The sequence below is a fragment of the Pteropus alecto genome, unplaced genomic scaffold (genome assembly GCF_000325575.1).
Source record: "Pteropus alecto unplaced genomic scaffold, ASM32557v1 scaffold7, whole genome shotgun sequence".
Classification (NCBI taxonomy): Eukaryota; Metazoa; Chordata; class Mammalia; order Chiroptera; family Pteropodidae; genus Pteropus; species Pteropus alecto.
The window spans coordinates 29,025,765-29,049,012 of record NW_006494614.1 but is presented as its reverse complement, the minus strand read 5'-3'; the positions used below and the strand labels follow the sequence as shown (position 1 = coordinate 29,049,012).

General features: G+C 34.8%; 1 protein-coding gene and 1 pseudogene across 2 annotated transcripts in view; both read right to left on the bottom strand.

The window, feature by feature from the left end:
- KHDRBS2 (KH RNA binding domain containing, signal transduction associated 2) overlaps positions 1–23,248 on the bottom strand; it is a 498,248-nt gene that overhangs the window by 107,054 nt on the left and 367,946 nt on the right. The gene's annotated exons all lie outside the window — the stretch shown is intronic.
- On the bottom strand, positions 21,063–21,181 carry LOC112474759 (annotated as a pseudogene).

Here is a 23,248-nt window from a genome sequence, read left to right as displayed (position 1 = left end):
AAATGAGAGAAGTGTTGGGAAAGTTTCTCTTACAGTTGCCTCATCTGTGACTAAATGTATTTTTTTTCTCCAATGGTGTGCCTAAATCTCCCGTATGGAAGGCTAGACTTCTGTAAATTCTCTTTCATGTGTGAGTATCTGCCCAGGTCAGCACTCTCCAGTTTTTTTTTTTTTCCAACAGGGCCAAGAGGGGTCTGAGCATGTTCACTGTCTTCCCTGGTTCCACAGCTTGTAGTGAGGTCTGTGTGCCTGTTACTGGATGCACAGGTGGGTGCAACTCCTTCTGGGTCCCTTGGCCTATAGTGTTAGATCTCATAACTCCACAAAAGCACTTTTGTTTCAGGATGGATATCTATTTCATTGTTTTAAAAAGGGCTTAAAAAAGAGGAACATTTAACACTGTTATGCTGCTGATGTCACTCTCCAGAGTGGTCATGTTGATGTATCTGTATCGCGCTATTAGCAGCCTATGTGTACACTTCATTCTCTGTATGAGTAGAAACATACAAATGCAGAAACAAGAACCCTATGCAATGTGAATTATTTCATCTTGATGTTCACGAGCATGAAGTTGCCTAATCTGTGCTTACTGTCAAAGCAGCAAAGAGTATACAAGACCACATTTTGTACCAGTGTAATTTGTTTAAAGTCATGTAACATCATTAGAAAAGAGTAATTAGTTTTGATTAGTTTGGTTAGCGAATACTGTAGTTCATTCATAAGTATAAAACATAAACATTTTTCAGTATAAATGCATTTTATACCATTTGTTTTAAAGTAATCCAAAAAAAAAAAAACTACAGAATTTTAGGATATTGGAATAAGTTCTAAATTATAAATTATTTAGTTATTCTACTAGGCCACCACAATCATCATAAAAGCAAATAAGTATTTTTTCTTTCTTATTACATTAATGTCTTGGGTAAATGATGCATTTTAGCTTATTTAATATTTAAAGGATAAAATTGGAAACTATATTTTTTACGTTTTTCAGTCATTACTCTGTAGTTTACTCCTAAATAAGAAAATTCTACACATTTTATAGTAGCATATACCTATAGAATATATAGACATATACTATGGTATGTATAAGACAAAAAAAACTGTTCAATATATTTAATGCACAAGTAAATAGTTATATAGTTGTAACATTAAATTGGTAAAATTAACTGAAAATAACTTAGAAAATTAAAGAATCGATGATGAAGACATACTTTAGCCTCAGTTTTTGACAGCTATTAAAATTAGAGTCAAAGGAACAAGTGAAAAACTAGTCTGGACTTGAAACATCTTCTATGAGGCTTGGTATTCTTTTATTAAGCTTTGCAGTATTAACCATGAATTACAGTATAGCAAGTGTTTAATGCTATAGTTTTTTTGTGTTTTTCTTTTTTTTTTGTCTCCAGGGTATCAGTTCTAAGACATTATTTTATTTTTATTTTTTTTTTAGAAATCATTAAATAAGTAGTCATGGATATAAGCAGGCACAGATATAAGCTATACAAGTGTCCTTTTTTTTCTTTTCTTGTCATCATTTTGAATATCTTGAGGATATTTCATTACAGATTCCTACTGCTATAACCTAAAAAATGTGCTCTTATTTCTAAGTTTACTAAGTCTTTTTCTTTCACATAGTTCATGGTTTTGTGAATAATGTATATTTTCAATAAAATAATCAAGAGATATTACCATTAAGAGATACTAACACTTAGAATTTCTAATACCAAATCAAAAAATTTTTAAAACACGTAATCCTCAAAACTTGATAGATTACTTTTTCAGTTAGCTCCCTTCTAATTAAAATTTCTCAAATTAATTTCTTGGCATATAAAACCAAAACCTTCATCAACAGTACTATATGACTGAATTTCTCCACATTGTTACATCCATTCGGTCATGGAATATACTACACAATATTTAGAAGAAAAAAAATAGCTGGATGGGCAGTTAAAATGGGTTTGAAGAATAATCCTTATTTTGTCTTTCTACACTCACCTTTTTCTTCTTTCGACATTATAATGCCACTGTGGTTTGACAATTCTATGAAAATATTATTTGTGGGTATTGATCATTACATGTAAAAGTTACAAAGTAGTAAGTTATGTGTATTAATCAAAACACATGAGTATCTAAGTTATGAGTATGCTAGTATATACACACACACCTCTAAGTAATAAGATTTCCTATATAATATGCCTATATTTGGATCTCTCAAATCTCAAAGAATAACTGAAATGGCTTTTTTTTTTGTATCCTAAGCTCAAGTTTGGAACTGTAATAATGCTGCTTAGACTTGATCTAAGGATAAGAGTTATTGGTCCTTAACTAATCTTAGTGCAAAACTCTTACAAAAAGAATGATTCAGAAGTTAATTTCATGTTTTTATAATTCAAATCCTATATAGACGAACTACACATTGCTACATATTGTACTGTTAGGTACAAAGTCAGGTAGTCCTGTCGGAAAATATGTGTTAAAAGCAGCTTCTCTCACCATTAACGCGAGGAGCTGGAGTGAGGTGATCATAACTGCTCCTTTCTGCTGTGCCTAGGCTCCCTCAATTCCTTCCCCATGAGCAGCAAAGCAAATGCTCCATGTGTCTCAGAATCACTACCTTCAAAATTAACCTGGTTCTACACTGGAGAGTAGTCGTGTAGTAGTGTAGGCGGTGCTACATATACCTTTTTTAACATGAGCTAATTGGAAAAAATCCTACTCTGATGTACTGTTTTCAGGGTCCTCCTAATTCTGGACATTTCTCAAATTAACAGCTGGATCTACTTTCTTCAGATATGGGGCCCATTTTGGCTGTAAGTAGGAAACAAGGCCTTCAGGGGTCCACTCTTGTTTCTGACCTAGGCATCTCCATCTCATACCGTAGTATGGAAATCACTTTTTTATCTGTTCACCTTTGCTGAGTTCCTGTTTTAGATTTCTATCTATAGTATCTCCTTCTTCAGGACTGGGACATCAACTTGTTCTTGCTAGTTCTTCACACTTGGACAGCATTCCTACTTCTAAACACCTGTGACTGTGGCCCTCTGTCCTAACCTAGATTGCTTTTGGGGAAATCTAAGTATCATCAGCTCCTAGATTCTGTGTGGGAATTGAAGATCAAACAATTTGTCAATTGCTTGAAAACACAATAAACAATTCTTTTACAGGTGACCTTGTTGCTTAAGAAAATAATGTTTATTAAGAAGCATAAGAATTAAGGTCGTTCCCAGCACCCTTTCCAGAGAGGGATGAATGCCCACAGGCATCTTTGTAAAGAAAACATATTAAAAGCCTACTGACCCTGTATCTATAGGGGTAATTTAGATACACTTCTTATTACTGAGAACCCCACAGTCTCATATATGTTATACTTTCAAGCTTACTTGAACAAATATGACTGAATAATTGTAATTGCAGACACTTAATTGTACCTAGTATATGTAAGGCACTGCACATGGCACTTTTACACATATCATCTGACTTAATCTTTATAACAATACTGTAGGGTAGGCACAACTATTATCCTCACTTTTGAGGTGGAGTTGCTCAACAATTTGTGCATGTTCATATAAGTAGTTAGTAGTGGAGCTGGGATGTGAACCCAAAAAGTCAGGCTTCAGATACTATGCTCTAAACACTGATGCTGTGCCAGAATTTCTTTTCCAAAGATGTTTGCAACAATATATCATATCCAACTGTTTTTCTTGCAATGTAATATGGTCATAACTTCCCCTCAGGAGGTGAGGTCTGTGCTCTTTTTTTCTTAACTCTGAGCAGGGCTTGGGATTAAGATAGAAATGACACCATGCAATTTTCAAGGCCAGGCCATAAAAGGTGATACAGCTTTCACCTGCTTCTCTGTTGTGCTACTACCGCTGGAGCCCTGAGCAGCCACATAAGCGGTCTAACATCCCTGGGGTCACCATCATGTGAGGAAGCCCAAATTAATCCATGAGTAAAGAGACCACATTGAGAGGCCCTGAGTCTGCATGAAGATGGAGAGATGCCCAGGAAGCCCCCAGCTGCTTCAGCATCCCCACTCTACTCCAGTTCCAGACACCATCTGACTTCAACCATATGAGAGAGTTGAGTCAGAAATGCTTAACCAAGCCATTCCCAAATTTCTGACCCCCTCCTCCAAAGCCCTGAGTAGTAATAAAACAATTGTTAATATTTTAAGCCACAATCTCTGGGGATGATTTTTTATGGAGCAACAGATAACTAAAACACCCTTTCTACAAGTGGATTCAGTTAAAAATAAAGGATGTACAAATAATATATGTACTAATTTAGAGTGTTTAAATTGGAAGTTTAAATTTTGGTATATGTCCTGGTTTCCCAAATAAAAATTTTCTTACAATGATATTATTGTTTGAATCTCAAAGGTTGGTTTAATCTAGTTTTCAATTTTGTCTTCTGTTATTTCAAAGGATGTGTTAATTTCTGTAGAAACTATAGTAACTAAATTTTAACACTTTCAACTTTTAAAATTAATATAATTTACTTACTGTCCTCTCAATGTAAAATGATTTCTTCAAGATGAATATACTCTACTTGCCTGCAAAATATCCCTTTTTCTGTAAAACATATTTCGACTTTACGAATAAGGTACCACAGATCACTATAAATAATATAGCCAGAAAACCCCTACTGAATAGCAATATTAAATCAACTGTCATGTTAGAGGGAGATTTGAAGAAGAAATTAAATTCCCATTCAGTTACTCAAATAAAGCAACTACTTGAATGCTCGCCCAGCAGGCATCATCTTATCACTCGGTGGGCATCTTATTTGAGAAAGAATATTCCCACCTGCAAACTTATTTAGTCCCTAATTTAAATATATACATCAAATAAAATGTGAGAGCATGAACTCAACTATTATGAGTAGTTAAAATCTATAAAATTGATTCATTTTAATATTTAAGTGTAGAATTCCTTCTAGTGGACAATCACATTAAGTACCTAGTTTCCATGTATGCCTGCTAGAAAGACACAGAAATTGATATTAATCCATTAATGTGAACATGGAGTATTCAAATGGGCCCTAAAACAAAATATAAAACTGAGGTTTTACATGATGTTAGATTATGAACATGAAACTATATCCAGAATTGTAGTTCTAGTTCCATTAAACAAGTTTTTTACTAGAAGTCAGTGTAATTACAATGAAATTGAACTTCAGCAATAGGTTTCTGAAGAAGTATTGACCAAAGGGTAAATGTGATTTCTCTCAATGACATGATCTATTTTCTCCTAAATGTAACTCTAAAATGGCACCAAAGGAGTCACTGCCGTATTAATGTGTGCTCATTAAAGATAAAACTGAAAATAAATAAATGAGACATGCAATCTTTACAGTAATTTTTTATGTTGGATATGAATTACAATCTATATTTCTGTATTTCAATTATTATCCTTGTAACTAAAGGAAAAATAGGACATTTTAGAATTTAAAATGAGGTTAAGAGATTACTAAATGTGAAAAAATATTCAGATTGCCATTTCATACATTTTTAGCTGTTTTTCTAATTTTTTTCCTCATTTATGATATATAGATTGAAGCAACAAACAATTTCACCTCTAAAAAGAATGAAGGGAAGAAAAAGTAAAAAAATTAAAAAATAATTAAATTTGGCATAAAAATATGCTTAAAGCAATTTGTTAAACGCATCTATTTCTTCATTTCAGGATTTAAATAAAAATAATCTATAATAATGATTTTCTAAATATAAGTTTCTTACCTAAGTTGTAGCCAGTAGATTCCACTGGAAAAAAGGTAAACTACCAAGCAATAGTGTCACAGTTAAGTACTAGCCTCATTTTATTATATTTGCAGAAGTCAAAATGCACTAATATCAGAATAATGTTTTGTAGTCCCTTCATGTAGATGGTGGCAAAGCAGGCATAATAAATCAATAGAACAAATTGTCAGACCAGTAATGTGGCTTCTGTTGTTCTGTTTCTCATTAAAGGCAGTGGCAATTGGAGAAAAGCTATTACTGCATCCAGAATTCTTAATGAGGTTTGCAACCAATTAGTTTACTGCCCAAGTATATGCTTTGACATTTGGTTAGCAAGAAAATTGGGCAACTTTTCATGCAAAAGGATATTATTACACATGAGCCTGAAATGCTTAGCTATTCTAATGTTTGAGTCAGCTTATAGAATAGGTACCTGCAAAATATCTTAAGAAAACATTGACCTTCAGATTCCTGCTTTCTTCTGAGTTGATGCTGAATCGATAAAGAAACCTAAAGCCAATGTTTTATTGATATGTGAACTAATACAGTTTGCAAAAATTTTTTATTAAGCTTTGCAAACCAATGTCAGCTTAAACTATTGTGCCCAGAAAATGTCACCCTCAAAAAATTGTCTGACAAATGTGATGGAGCTTCTTTGACATATTCTCATTAAGACCCTACTCTAATACCCTCTTCTTTTCAATCACTTCAAAGCTATGAATAAATATTGCAGTAACCTTTATACTGTAAGTAGGATTTTAGCTGTATAATTCATGGTGCATCGGTCATTGAATATTTTTAGTTTTATCACTGTAAAGAGAGATTTGTAATATAAAGAAAATTTTGTAAAATATCGTAGGAGAAAAATCTGTAGCTTCTGTCACAGGATCTCAAGAAAATTCACATTTAAAAGACTACTAATACTCCTCTACATAAGAGATTTTTGGGTAGATTAAAGAGATATTGTTTATTACAAATTTAAAAAGAACAAAGACATGACACCTAATACTGAATTAGGAACAAAAACTTTCTAAAACATTTAGAGTATCTGAGAATTAAATACAATAAGCCAATTTTATAATTCAGAAGAGAGTAAAATGGCATTATGATCTAAACAGCAATGAATAAATATTCTTTGGGGGTACAGAGGGAAGGATATCTAGAGCCAATATGTGCTCTGATACTTCAACTTCAATATCATTTGCTCAATCTGGTTCTTCTCTACTTGAATGACATTTATTCCTGGCTTAAACCCATTTAACATTTTTCTCATTGCCTTTTATATTTCTATCTGTTCATATACCTAAATGTCACAAAACTCCAACTTTCATTCCTTTGAGATTTATTTATATTCAGTCCATGATCAAATCTGAAGTTTCTTCATGTACAACTTAGGTTACATTTTCTTACTCCAAGCCCAATACTATTGAATTTATAGCCATCTAGCTCATGACTTAAAATGCCTTATCAATGCCAATCTTATCAATAAAAAGATAAACTGTAAAACAAATCACTACTTTGGAAAACAGAATAAACATACATATAATGTGGTAAAATCTCCAAGGAAACAAAAACAAAAAATGTTATTAATATTCTATAACTTGAGAGTTGAGATATGAGCATTTATATGTTTTTCTAATATATACTCACCATTGGTCTTAGCACATTTTCACATTTTTATAGATATATTCTTATATCTTTTTCACATGTATGTTATGTTCATCATATTTTAAGTTGTTTAATTTTGAGAACCCCTTAAAATGAACATGGTTTGCAACTAAGAGGATTTACATCCCTAATAAAAAATTTTGAGCCTACCATCATATATCAAATGTGCATGTAAATGTATTTGAGTGAATTCTGCTTAAAATAAAATTTAATACAAATGGAAATGAGAGAAGCAAAAATTACAAGAAAAATATTTATGACCAAATGCGGGACTTAGAATAGAAAAGGCATTTTGGTATTTTCGTAATGATATGGAGAAAGAAAGAAAAGATGATCCAAGAATAAAAGGTCAGGGTTAGTTAAGTTAATGGATCATATACTACTCAAATGGAAGACTAACTCTTGCTATATGACAATATTGTACTTATAATTATTCTTGATATTATATTATTAAAGCCTACTGACCACTGGGAGCTCAACTATAGTCAAATAAAATTGGGTTTATTAGCTTGTTGTTGTAAGGAAGACCACATAACTAGGCAGACTATCAAACTGGCAAAGACTGGTCAGAATTTGTAAACTAAAGAATTGCTGGATCCACATTAGTCTGTGAGGAGTTATTATTTGCTGTAGTTTTTGGATCTGATAATTCTGAATGAACTGATATTAAAAGTGTTTGAGCTTAGATAGTTTGTCTTACATATCATTATTTGGTACCGTTTATCTGTTTTGCAAATCATAGTACAATCTTGCAAGGTGCGGTTTCTATTTGAATTCTCAGTTCCCTGCTCATCACTTAGCCATTAGCATAACTGCTTTTACTTACCAGTATCAATGTGGTCAAATCCCATAGGGGTTAAATGAAATTAACTCATGTTCTGGAAGTAACTAGACAGTAACTAATTATAACAAAAAAAGATTTATTTTCTCCTTGATGGTTTCCCAGTTCATAGAGGAAGTGCTGTTATACACACTTGGCGCTATCCCTCCATTACTGCTTCCTGTTTTTCCTCACCTCCCACTGTTCTCCAGAATCTGCTGAATCACCCTAACCCCCTCCATGTTTATGTCAGTAACAAAGTGTTCAGTCCTGGCTTTAGTCTGGTTGAACTCCAGCAAGATTAATAAAAGAAATCACTGAATTTATGCATTCCTTTATGGAGATGTGGCTGAAAATTTACACTAGCTGACTTCCAGCTCCATTCAAATGAGAATTTCTATGATTCTCTGAATCCTGTCACAAAAATATATCAAATGGATTCTTCAAGGCAAAACAGTTGTTTATTGATTCAACAAAAATCATAACTTTGAGCCACTGTCACCTTCTATAACAATATAACAATCCACCATGATTGAAATTAAATGATAACAATCCAGTCCATGGGCTAAAGGCAATAAGTACTATTAAAAGTTGTACACATGATGCTAATATGGTTTAGGCCTTACCTAAAATTTGGAATTATAAGTGTTTATTTAATTCAAGAAACTGCAGTGGGAAGTGAGCATAAATAACATGAAGAAGGTAATAACGTTCTATTCCTTCAAATGTCATTACTTGCTCATAAGTAGCTCAGTATATATGTTACCTGCAGTTTTAGCAAAGGTATTGAGTTCTTGCTGATCTACTCACATATTTACAGAGGTCTGGACTTAATCTGTATTTGCAAGCGGTTGGCAGGGATTACCATTTGGGTCAGTGGCCATGGACATGTGAGACTGTATCTGGTCCCCAGGGCATTCAATCTCAAGACAATTATTAGAAGACTGATATGGACTTGATCGCCATAAACACTTCTACTCCTGAAGTAATTATTACAGAAAACAATTTTTTGCTCTCACTTTTAATGAAAAATGTATAATTAATTTTCTCAACCAAGTAAATGAGTTATGGACTCTACCTTTACTTTTGGGGCCTTCTTCATCCTAGACAAGGTTACATAAATTTCGGCCTTTGTATAACTTGTCCATGGAGACTCATCATAAAAATCTTATATTGATAATAATCAGTGCACCGAAAAACCTTGCTAAATGTATTTTTTAATCCGTTCTATTAGAATATTTGTTAATATTAAAACAGAATAAATAAACAAAACTCAAATTTTATTACAGGAAGAATTTCCAGCTATGTTCTTCAACTAAACAGAGCTCTCATAAATATCAAAATTTCATTAGTGAACCAAACCTCACCCTTACCACCACTCCATGCAATCTAAGATGATGGAGTAATGCATCTCCCAGACTTATCACTTGTCAAAACAATAAATAAATTTGAGTTAAAATAATGCTTCTGATTTAAAAAATACTTCCACAAAACAGTTGTTACAGATTAAACTGTTTCCTCAAAGGATATGTTGCAATTCTAACTCTTGAAACCTGTAAATGTGACCTATGTGGAAGTAAGGCTTTTGCAGATATAATTAAGGTAAGATGAGGTCATTAGGATGAGCATTACTCCAATATGGTTGGTGTCCTTATAAGAGAAGAAAACTTCATGTAAAGACAGAAACACAAGTAGAATTCTATGTGTCTACAGAGGAAAAGATTGACATGGTGCAGCTGCAAGCCAAGGAATACCGAGGATTAACAGCTATCACCAAAAGCTAGAGGGAAGCAAGGGAGGAGTCTACTTAATTTTTCAGAGAAAGCATGGCCCTGTTGCCCCTTTGATGTCAGACTTCTAACCTCCAGAACTATGAAGGAATAAATTTCTATTGTTTTAAGCCACTCATTTTGTGGCATTTTGTTACCATGGCCCTAGGAAACAAATATAACAGTGTCATTTATTTTTACAATCAAATCTACCAAAGAAAAATGAGTTTACTCTTAATAAGTTTATTAAAATGTGGACTGTCATGAAGTTATATAATGAAATAAAATTAACTCATTGTATTCATATGATGTGATCATCCCACATGAATTTTCTTCATACTAATACTTTCATGGGAAAAAACATTCTTTTTCAATTTATGGGATTTGTCCTAATTTAAACCATATATTTTCTACAATTGATAGCATAGCTAGAAGTTAGTAGATTTCAATTTTGGTGCTTCTATTTAAGATAATTTACCAAATGGTATTTCTGTCATGGTCCCCAGAAATGAGGAACATAGAGGTGGCTGCTGATCCACTAAGTAGAGGCAGAGAGGTATGAAATCAGTATTTGTTCCTGTGGAAAATATGCAGCTTTTCTGAAAAAATTCCCCAAACACAACCTGAGTTCTCTTGTTTTTCTACAAAGAATGTAAATGCTGCTCTCCAAATGATTGCTCTACTGCAAAGTGATGATGATATTTCTCAAGAATTACATTTAACAGTAATGAAAAAAAGCATTACTTATAGTGGTGTTCATTATTTTTTTTTCTGAAGCACTTACTTTAGAAAATAAGATGAAAGTCACTGCTTTATGATTTTCTTGTGCTCATGTAGAAATCCAAAATTATCCCAATACACATTAGTTTTCTTTGTTGAGTCCTCCATTTGTCATTTATTGTGTCAAAACATCATATTAAATGCACTGCTATATCACAGGAGAATAGCCATTATTGAAATGCTAAGCACTATATTAAAAAAACTCACATTGCTAAATGTCCACTGGTATATAGATTTATTTTTTATTTTTATTTTTTTTTGCCACAGGAAATATCTACAATACCTTTTCTGGAAGAAAAATAAAATACATTAGACTTGAAAAAGAAAATGCTGTTTTTAGATAGTTTTTAATAAATGCATTTGGTTTAGGGGAAATTTCAATTCACAAAACAACTCTCTATTTTCACCACCTACTGTGACTTTTAGTATTTATTAGTTATTAGCCATATTAGTACCAAGTCAAAGCTGCAGTTTTGTATACAATACCCTGAAAGCTCACCCCACTAACCTTTACACAGACTTACAAGTCACCGATGCATAATAAGTATAGCCTCCACTTAATGAAGCTAGATCTTTATATTTTTAACACCCATTTGGAAAACCAATTAACTCTGGCTCTATTGAACAAATTGAACAGGAAATAAATCAAGTGTTAAAACATTGGTGATGAGCCAGACTTTCTGTAATTAGGGTGCTGATATGCCCAAGGCTGTCTATGTAGAGTTCCATATTTTGATTGACAACTTCGACAGATTAAAGGCATTGAATTTTTTTTAAGACACTGCCCTTTTCTCTCATTTCAAAACCCAGATACTTAAATCACAGGGAAAAGTCTTAAAATACTGCACAATTTACAATAGAAATTGCACTTAGCATTTCATATTCATCTTGCCAAGATAATATTTACTGTGATAAGTAAGATGCAATTCTATTGTCCTTCACATTAGTTCCAATTCAGAAAGGACATTTTGCTGCCTGGTTTTAAAAAAAGATTTTTCCATTATTAAAATCAGAAATTAGTCAGGGGAAGCATAACGAAGTAAAAGAAATGGAAAGCAGGCAACAGAAAAATCAAGAAGAAAAAAGGATGATAGAAAGAAGGATGTTAGGGACACTTAAGAGGCTATCGAAAGTTGTTTCGATAGTATAAGATGATGATAAGATGTGACTAAGAAGTGAAGTGGAAGCTCGAACAGTAGGAAGCTGGAAAGGTGAACTCCGCACTGCTCCCAAGAGATGGAGGAGCCAGCAACCAGCGGGTGGAGGACCCGGCTCTCTGAATAGGTGTATTTGGTTTAGGCAAGAGTGAATTTATGTAGTTTAATTAAGGTCTAGATGAAATACACTTTAAGATTATGTACCTTACTTTACTGTTGTTTCATGTTCACCAATTTTGACACTCGACAGTGGAAATGACATAAAGGTCAGTGGAAATTTGTGTCTGCTTTTGCAGCTTGTTAAATTGACATTTTTATTATACTCATCTATGTCTTCCGGGTTTCTAGATGCACAAAGCTGGGTTTCTAGATCCACAAAGTGAACAAAATGGACATAAAACATTATACTACCCAGCCTTGTCTTCCTCTAATAATGTTTTTTCTTGTTTCTTTTAACAATTGTTTTCTAGTATGATGTCTAGTACAAAGTTTGATTAATGGCTAAGAAAATACACATCCTTATATATGTTACTATGAATTGCTTTACCAAATCCCAAAAGGTTTGGGAAAATCTATATTATCTTCTACAGTGAATTTAGTACATAATTGAATTAACTACTTCCTCTAAATCTCTCTCATCTCAATTTTTCCAAATATCTTTTTCTTTTAAAAATCTTTATTTTAGCTATGATATTTTTACATTTCAGAAAACGTTATCCCTTTTGTAAGGCAGGTAATATTTAATTTGTAGAATATAAAATAATGATTTCATTCATACAAATGAGCTTAGGTCAATGAATGTGATCACTGAGGCCAAAAGAAGGCATAACATTGTAATGGATAAAGGGCAGAGATTTTTCTTATCCAGGTTTACCGAGTAATTTAAATGAAAACTTTTTATATTATTCGTTTTTCAAAATATTATCTAATACAATGTGACATAAGTAAATAAAACAAAATTCTGGAGCTTACTTTGTCCCTACTGTGGTTTTCTCCCCACTCCCCACTGTACTTCCCTCCTTCCTGAGAGATATCTAAAATTCTGGGTTTGATATGTCTTTTCTCTGCCTATAGTTTTATGCTGTGTACAGAGATATCTATAAATAACATCAACGGCATGTTTTCAACATTTTATTTCTTGTTTTGTTGATTAGTAACTGAGGACGCTGCTTTTCCTGAGAATAAACGATATCTACAAACTTCTTTATTCCAATAGGACTCTATAGTAGATAGCCTTCCTGCTTATAGATATTGTTTCCAGTACCAGAAAAAGAAAATTTCGACTCCCCTAGAACTTAGGTGTAGAAACACAGAAAAATACATTAACATGACAACTGCCGAAGTTAGAACAGAGGGAAATAAGCAGGCTGATGAGGGAAGGTATCGCTGAGGAGCTGACTCCCAGCTAAAATCAACTGAGAAGAAGGTGTCCTAGCCAAGATCTAGAAATGAGCAGTCCTTTTAAGGAAAACTACAGGTGCCAAAATCCTAAAGTATGAACAAGCATGAGCTTTTCAACAAACAGAAAGCATTCCCAAACACTCTCTGAAGCACATTTCATTTCATCATTTATTTTCAGGTGAAACACAGGAAGGTTCATTTACTTGCCCAAGCTAGAAAATTGTAAAGACTAGATGCAAGCCTAGATATTCTGTTTCCAGAAACTTACTCTCAATACCCATATAGCTAATTGGCTGAGCAAGCAAGAGAATTAATGAAGATGTGCCTAGGAAAGGTTGCAAGAGGCCTTGATTTCCTGTGAGGAGAGACTGCCCTTTTTTTTTTTGATATTTTGTTTTGTCCAATTTTAGTGGGAAGTCATTGAAGAGTTGTAAGCAGTTGGGTGATATCTGATTTACATTTGAGAAGGACGATTCCTACTGCTGGGAAAGAATGGATTACTGGAGGAGGTGAGGAGTGAAACCCATTAGAAGACTTTCATGGAATTCTAAGCATGACTGATGATGGCTCAGATCGGGCCACACTTAGATGAGATGTTTAGGATGTGTTTAGTAAGGTAATCAATGTAACTTTTTGAAAGATGTGATATGTGAAGTGAAAAATGGGAAATACAGGATGATTACATTTTTTGCTTGCACAATGAGTGAATGGACATACTATAAGTAGGGTAAGGTATACTGGACAAGGGATAGGTTTGACAGGGCCTGAGGCTATACAGTAAAAATTCTGTTTTAGCTGTTTTAAGCAGAAAGGCTTGATAGAATGTGAACTGTTTAGATGGTCAATCCAATTCACACATGCTGTCTAGAATAATTTTTGCTCTTAGGAACTCTCTGGTAGTCTTATTTGTATTGGTACTGTGTTGATAATTTGTGTATCATGAACTTTTACAACCTATTTATTCAGAAGGGACCTCATATCTTGTGGGCTCTTCTGTGCATTTGCAACACATTTAGTAAAATTATTTACTAGAGAGTTTGGAGGTTACAGCAGGGGAGTGCAGCTCCTCATATACCCTTGATAGAAGAACTGTCCTCTCCTCTGTTGGGGAAGGTCGTCCTCTTTACTGAGTGGAGGGGTGAGGGAGGAGGGGACCCTGCCTAGCCAGCCAGATCAGCTGAATCAACTCTGGCAATCAGTGGGGTGACAGATGATGCAGTCAGATCGCCCTCACATACGATGCAGAAAAGAAAGCCTCTTTAATAAATGGTGCCGGGGAAATTAGAAAGTCACATGCAAAAGAATGAAATTAGACTGCTATTTGTCACTGTACACCAAAATTAACTCAAAATAAATCAAAGACCTAAGTATAAGATCTGAAACAGTAAGTTGCATAAAAGAAAACATAAGTACTAAACTCATGGACCTTGGTTTTAGAGAGGATTTTATAATTTTACCTCAAAGGCAAAGGAAATAAAAGCAAAAATAAATTAATGAGACTATATCAAACTAAAAAGCTTCTGCACAGCAAAAGAAACCATCAACAAAACAAAGAAGCAACCAACTGAATGGAAGAAGATAATTGCAAACAACACCTCCGATAAGGGATTTATAATCAAAACATATGAAGAACTTATACAACTCAACAACAATAAATTAAACAATCCAATTAAAAATGGGCAGAAGACTTGAACAGATACTTCTCCTAAGATGACATACAAATGGTCAATAGACATATTAAAAGATGCTCAACTTCACTAGCTATTAGGGAAATACAAATCAAAACTATAATGAGATACAACCTCACACCTCTTAGAATGGTTATTATCAACAAGACAAGTAATAACAAGTGCTGGAGAGGTCGTAAGGAAAAAGGGGCCTTCATACACTGCTGGTGGGAATATAAATTGGCACAGCCACTATGGAAAATAGTATGGAGGTTCCTCAAAATTTAAGAATAGAACTATCATATCACCTAGCAGTCCCTCCTCTGGGTATCTGCCCCCCAAATTTGAAAGCATTTATCCGTAAAGATAAAGATATATGCATCCTGATGTTCACTGCAGCATTATTCACAGTGGCCAAGACATGGAAACAAGTGAAATGCTCTTTGGTAGATGACCAGATAAAGAAGACGAGGTACATAAATACAATGGAATATCACTCAGCCATAAAAAAAGATGAAATACTGCCATTTGTGACAACACAAATCTTGAGACTATCGTGCAAAGTGAAATACGTCAGACAGAAAAAGTTGCTAACCATATGATTTCATTCATACGTGAGATCTAATATTGAAAGCAACAAATGAACAAGACAAACAAAACCTTATAGCACAGACAGACAACAGTTTAGTGGTTACCAGAGGAAAGGGGAGAGGGAGGGAGGTAGAAAAAGGTAAAGGGGGTCAAATATTTGGTGAAAAAAGGAGATTTGACTTTGGGTAGTGAACACACAATGCAATATACATATAATATATCATTGAATTATACACTTGAAACCTAAATAATTTTATTAATCAATGTCACTCCAATAAATTTAATCAAAAAACTATTTACTAGAGTTCTGGTTTTGATAATAGTATTTTTTAGCGGGGGAGGAGGTGTGAATTATATGGCAGTAAACAGTAGATAACTGGGAGAAGCAAAGTGCTACTTGGACAGCCATATTTGTCTGCCACTCCTTCCTCAGAATCTTGAGCAACTCTGTCTTGGAATATTTCAGTTTTCTCGTATTTCAGAGGTTTTCAAAATGTAATCTACAGACAACCTGTCAGAGTTTACTGGGGCACTATTTAAACAATATGAAAACCTAGGCCCTATCAAGCCCTCTTAAATCAGAAAGTCTAGATTTAGGGCTCAGAAAGGGCACTTTTAAAAAACTGCCAGGATGATTCTTGTTTTTGTTAAAATTTGAGAATAACTGCATTACTTAATTGGTACAATGTGTGTAATTGTATTGTCTCATTAATAGATGCAGTAAATGAATTAGGACTCAGCCCTATCCATCTGGAAACTTTTCAGTAGACAGGTTTCCATGACCTAAAATGCTGACAGAATACATAAGGTAAGATGACACTTCTAAGATTAATTATCTCTGAATTGAAGGTGAAAATTTTATTGGCACGTTTCTCATTCTATCTCTCCTTGATTATGCTCCTACTATCCCTCTATAGATTGCTACAGTGATTAGAGATGAAAGCTCATTTTACTAATTCAATGAATTTTTTTTCCCACTTAAAAGTCTTGGAAAGATGATTTCCATTTAGCTAGGTTTTAGATGTCCTATAGACTGCTTTCATTATTGGCGGGTATCATATCACTAAGATGTTCCACCCCCACCCCCCGCCCATCAGAGCAATCTCTTCACCTTTTTATAATTCTGGAACAACACTGCGCCACACCTAGAGACCAAAGAAGGGGATTCCTAGTAGAGAAAAAAATCAATTTAAAAAAGTCTAGACTTTACAGGTGCCTTGAGTAATCTAAGGCTTCAACATGCTAGAATGCCCATCCCAGATAAAACTTTCTTCGTTTATGAAGTCAGAAGACACAGTTGGCCCATGTGTAAAACTTTCCAAAGAATTTTCATAAATTCTCTTGAATGTTTTTATTATTTGAAAATTTCTCATTTATGTGCCCCCAGATTAACTCTCCAGGCTTGCCTATTTCCACTTTATGCTTTATGTGCTTCTGTTCAGTTCTGTGACCATACCAGGTCAGCACTGTGCTCTTACAAAGGAGCTTTCTCCCTCTCAGACTCTAACTTCATCCTCCAAATTGTGAAATGAATTTAATCCCAACCTATAATATCCTCTTTCCCAGCCTCCAAATACAGAGACCAGTATCTCTTTTCTCTGTATTCATTATTGCCCATATTATTTCCATTTCAATTTGTGAAACAGTCTACAATAGTTAGCTTTTTTTTTGTAATTCTGTATGCCACCAGTTGGTCAGCTTCATGAGCACAGGCACCATTCCTACTTATTGTGGCATTTTTAGGGGTCTCCTGATAGCTGTCTTCTGTTTGTCTTCCCATATCTATTATTTTGCCTTATCCACTATACTCTGTGCCCTAGGAGGCTGGCCTCTACAGGTCGTATCACTCAGGCTCTCTTGCCATCTGGCTTTCTCTTGATTAGGCCAAGGGGAGGCACTAAAACAAGAAATCAAAGGACAGAAAGACAAAGAAATCAGGATGTTCACCCCCCACCATCACTCTTGATCTCTTTTGCTGGACCACGATTTGACACTGTCACCTGTAGGACAGCCCCTTTACCACTGTGTGACTGCTTTTACAGATTCCGTAACAGTGACTTCTGCTTGCCCCTTTGGGGCAGGTTTTTTAAAAATTAAATGTATTGGAGTAACATTGGTTAATAAAATTATATAGATTTCAGGTGTACAAGTTTACAATATGACATCTGTATACTCTATTGTGTGCTCACTACCCAAAGTCTAGTCTCCTTCCGTCACCATGTATTTGACTCCCTTTATCATATGTGGGATATAAACCCCAAAGCAATAAATAAATGAATAAAACAAAGAAACACTCTCAGGGCAGGGTTTCATAGGCTTCTTGCTGTTATTAGACTCTGATTGCTTTACCATTCCCAGTTGACATGGCCTCTTCACCGAGTTCTCTTGAATTGTCCATGTGAGTGTGCCATCTGGTCAGTGCTGACAGCTGGGCTCATATAGGTAGTATTCATTAATTAGTTATAAATTTGACCTTTCTGGTCTCTAAAGAAACTCATGTTTAATTTTCAAAATAATTGGATAATTCATTGTTTCCCATCTTCTGTGGAAATGTTTATTTGCATAAAAGCAGGGGTTCTTTGGGGAGATATTTTCTACTTTGTTACTAATCGATAAAATTTCTACTTTTTTACTACTGATAAAATTCAGCAATTTTTTTTAGAGCAGAGAACTTTCACAATCTTTCTAGCATGAGTTACAGAACCCAAAGTAATATTAAAAATGAACCCATCATAACATGATATATAAAATTTGACTATTAGACAGAAGGCACCAAAACCTGTGGTTTTTTATTTTCAATTACCCTAAGCCTACAAAAACATAATTTCATTATGGAAATAGTTTGGACTACATAAAATTAAGCCAATTGTTTGCTTCATTAGAAAACATAGGGCACTCAGTTCAATGACGAATTAAATCACCAAGTGGAAGTAGAGTATATTTCTTGGGGCTTCACAGAAACATATTTAGAACAAACAATATTATAGTTTTACCCAGTAGTTAATATGCATCATTATTTCACTCATTCTTTCAATAGTTCTGAGCTGGCTGTAGCTCTGTGTTATTCTAGCTCTGAAAAGTGCTGGATAAACACTAGTGAACAAAATGCACAAAGTCCCTGTCTTCATCAAGTTGGGAGGAAACTATGGAAGCAGCCTGCCTACGATCCCTTCCTTCCCTCTGCAGGAGCAAGAGTATAGGTATTGACCCTTGGGAAAAGAGAAGACAAAGAAACACAGTATATTTTTTGATCTACTGGACTTCTACGTAAGCAGACACATGACACTTGCTAGGAGGAAGAGATCTTCTCTGTTGAAAGTGCTAGGCAGGATATCCTTGGCTAAAAGATTCCATAAGGTTAATATATTCAGAATCTATGGATTTATGAGGCGTGGTTCCCTGGTGAATGTGGACAACTTTCTGGAATATTGTCTTAGTTTGTTCAGGGTGCCATAACAAAATACCATTAACTGAGTGGCTTAAACAACAGAAATTTATTTTCTCATAGCTCTTGCCAAATCCTGGAAAAGTCTAAGATCAAAGAGCCAACATGGTGGGGTTTTGGTGAGAGCTCTCTTCCTGATTTCAGATGGTCCCTTCTCTCTGTGTCCTCAAAAGGAAGGGAGATAGAGAGTAAGTTCTCTTGTATCTCTACTTACAATGGTGCTAATCCCATCATGAGGGTCCTACCCTCATGACTTTATCTAAACCAAATTATCTCCCAAAAGAACCATGTCCCAAAACCAGCATATTGGAGGTTAGAGATTCAACATATGAAGTTTGGCCCACACAGTTAGGCCCACAACTGATATTCAATGGGGATATTGTATAAATTAATGCTTCTTATTCCATAAGTTGACTATGAGGACCTCATCTAGAGACATGATTATTCTGGGATATGTCTGATACAGGAAAGAAGAACCTAGGAGATGTTTTTGATGCCCGTGAACTCTCTGGCTTCTGTGCCAAAGCTTCTGGATTGCCTGTATCCTTCATGCTCAGTACAAACTGATCGATGGATACAATTTGACAATCTGATCCAAGATCTAGTGAGGATGCAGTGCACAAATAAGCACAGACACAACATCAAATTACAAATTTTGATAAATGTTATAAAAGAAAAAAATTTAGATTTGGGTGTCAGCTAAAGTTTCCTTGAAAAGGTGACTTCAGGTTAAGATCTGAATGTTAGTTTCAGATTAGCAAAGAGGGTTACAGGCTGGGTATGAAAAGGGAGTTACAAATTCTCTTTAGTTATTTGTATGTTTAATTGTTATCAGTTTTCTTCATTTCATTATTAATCTAATATTTGATAAAACATCAAGAGTGCATCATAACCGATGATTAAATCACTAAAAGTGTTAGCCATTCTTCAAGTCTTAGCTTAAAGGTTCTCTCGTCTGTTATCTTGTCTGTATCCCTCAGGTGGCTGGGCAACAATTTCCACATTTTATTACATCTCTCTAGTCTACTCTGCCCCTTGCCTGCCTTGAGATATACTTCTCTTACAGCATATATCACATTGATTCTCCTTACCTATCTATGAGACCCTTGATGCTAGATGACATTTTAAATTTATATTTGCACATTTTTTCTATCTTTCGCTTGTCCTATGTATTTTTATTTATATTTGTATATTTTTGTATACCTGGCACATAATTTTGTACACCTTCACAAATGTTTGCCAAATAAATATATCTTATGTTGAAAGTGTTTAAAGCATTTATATTTATTCTTATGCAAGGGTTAGAAACTATTAAGCATGAGTAAAATGATTGTTGACTATTTTATTTAGTTTTTGACTCCAGAGAGCTATTAACTATTCACATTAATTTGGTAATATCTATTAATATAACACTGCATGTATGTGTGTTGGGGAGAGGTGGGGGTGCAGTTGAGATAGTGTGTGTATTTATAGTTAAGACTTAGGATTTTGAGTAGTTCTCATTATTATTAACTTAGAAAAGTAAACTGAATTGAGAAACGTAAACTCAAGAAGCTTAGAAATCAAAATGATCTAATAAAAGAAAGTATAGTAATCATATAACGATATTTATTAAAACTATCTACAGGTCTATTAAACACCATGGAAAAAAAGTTACATAGTTACATTGTACGTAGAGCCAGAAGTAAAGTATAAAATGGTCCCCATAAACTCATATACCAAATCATTTTCATGAGTCCACAGCAATTTATCAGTTTAAAACTGGAGTCCTATATTATATTCAGTCTTTAGTGCACTAAAATGGTCAGGGCAAATACTGGATCCATAGTCTGGGACCTCACAGAGAGTTCATCCAGAGTGAGTGAACGAAAAGTGCTGTGACTGAATGAGCCCCACTGGAAAGCAACAAGGAGATTAGAAGGCAAATTTCATTTTAATATTTTTTCAGGCAAGGCAACCCTTGGTTGACATCACAGATTGCAAGGACCTTGTCAGCTTATAATCCCTTATTCTTTTTATTTTTACATCTACAGCACCTGGTCTTCCTAAGTGGTCTCCCATCCAAGTACTAACCAGGCCTGACCTTGCTTAGCTTCCGAGATCAGATGGGATTGGGCCTGTTCAGGGTGGCATGGCCATAGAGTATAGCTTTTATAATTGTCCATGCACTGAGTTTCAGCAGAGATCTTAATTTCTTCATAAAGCTTTGAGTCTCTGCCCAGTGTCATTTTATTCCAACCTGAAGGATCTGAGACGTGCTAGGCAGGTCTATTGGTAAAGAACTTCCTCAGCGTTGGTTTATCTGGGAATATCTTAAGGTCTCCCTCATTTTCAGATAGTTTTGCCAGATATATGATTCTTGGTTAAAAGCTTTTTTTCCTTCAACACTGTGAATATGTCAACCCACTGTCCCCTGGTCTCCACAGTTTCTGTTGAGAAATCTGCTCATTATCTTATTGGCAAAAATATGATGAAACTACCTCCTCTCAGCTTTACAGATGTTAATAATGTACCTTATCTTATTCAACAGAACATTTTCCTATAGTATCATGGTATGGGTTATTTTATGTTTTGCTTTTTAATGTAAATGTATAGAAGGCAACTGGATGTATGAGACCAGAGTAGAGGGGAGATGCCAAGGCTGGACATATAATTTGGAAGTCATCAGAGTAGTGACGGTATTAAAACCATAGGATCAAATGAGATTGCCTAGAGTGTAAAAAATATAAGGTCTTGAAACCAAGAAGTGAGGAAACCACTGGTTTATATCCAGCCATGATTGGTCCATGTCTTGCTCTGACCTCATAAAGCACCATTGTGATGGAATTAGAAAAAACTCCTATAAAGGCCCTGACTGGGCTGAGGTTTTTGTCCTTAGAGCCCAGGAAGCTGATTTGTGGTGACCTGTTGGACTTGGACTAGTTAGCTTGTTTTCTCCTTTTTTTGTTGTTGTTTTGCTTATTTTTCCTCTTGCCTTTACTTTCTTTTTCTCATTTTTTTAATTCTCCTTTTTCTTATTTTTTTCTTTTTTCTTTGTTCTTTATTCTTTTGTTTCAATATTTTCATTTTCTTTTCCTGTTTTTTTCTTTGTTCTTTTCTCATATTTTTTCTTTGTTTCTTTGTTTTCTCATTTTTTTCTTTGAAAATTTTTTCAGTTAGTATTGGTAGTTAGCATCGTTAGTACATTTAGTAGAGTTAGTATTGGTATTGTTAGTATAGTTAGCATTGTTTATTAGTATTAGCACAGTTAGCATAGTTAGCATTGTTCATTAGTATTAACACAGTTAGCAATAGTTAGCATTGTTTATTAGTATTAGCACAGTTAATTAGTATAGTTAGCATTTTTTATTAGTATTAGCACAGTTAGCATAGTTAGTATTGTCTGCTAGAATAGTTTACAGTGATAGTATTATCAGTTAGTGTAGTTAGTGGTCACTATGCCACATGACCTTGCAGCCACCTCTATTGGCCACTACCAGCTCTTGCACACCATTGGCGAGGGCAGCTTTGCCAAGGTGAAGTTGGCCCGACATATTCTTACCGGGGTAGAGGTGGCTTTCAAAGTCATTAATCGGCGGGGCGCCTATCGACCTTTACAAGAAATAAAAACCATGAAAAGCCTGAACCACCCCAATATTGTAAAATTATATCAGGTGATTGACACCGAATACACCATCTTCCTTGTAATGGAGCACGCGAGCAGAGGGAGCTTATCTGAATATCTTCAGCGTTTTGGCTGTATGAAGGAGCATGAAGCCCGAGGCATCTTCAGACAGCTGATTTCTGCTGTGCATTATTGCCACCAGAAGGGCACCGTCCACAGGGACCTGAAGTCAGGGAATGTGCTTTTGGATGCTGAACTGAATGTAAAACTAGCAGACTTTGGACTCAGCAGTGCACATGTTGGCCACAAGCTGCGTACTTTCTGTGGCAGCATTCCTTATGTCGCCCCAGAGGTCTTCCTGCGACAAGGCTACGATGGCCCCGGAGCTGACGTATGGAGCCTGGGAGTTATCCTTTACGAAACTATTACCGGAAAATTGCCGTTTATGGCAACAGATTTGACTGTGCTACGGAAGAAGATCCTGAAAGGACGATACCAAGTCCCCTATTCCGTGTCCTTTTTGTGCAAGAACATTCTGAAAAAAATTTTGACACTTGATCCCCAAAACCGAGGAACTCTTGAAGAATTGATGAAGGACCCATGGGA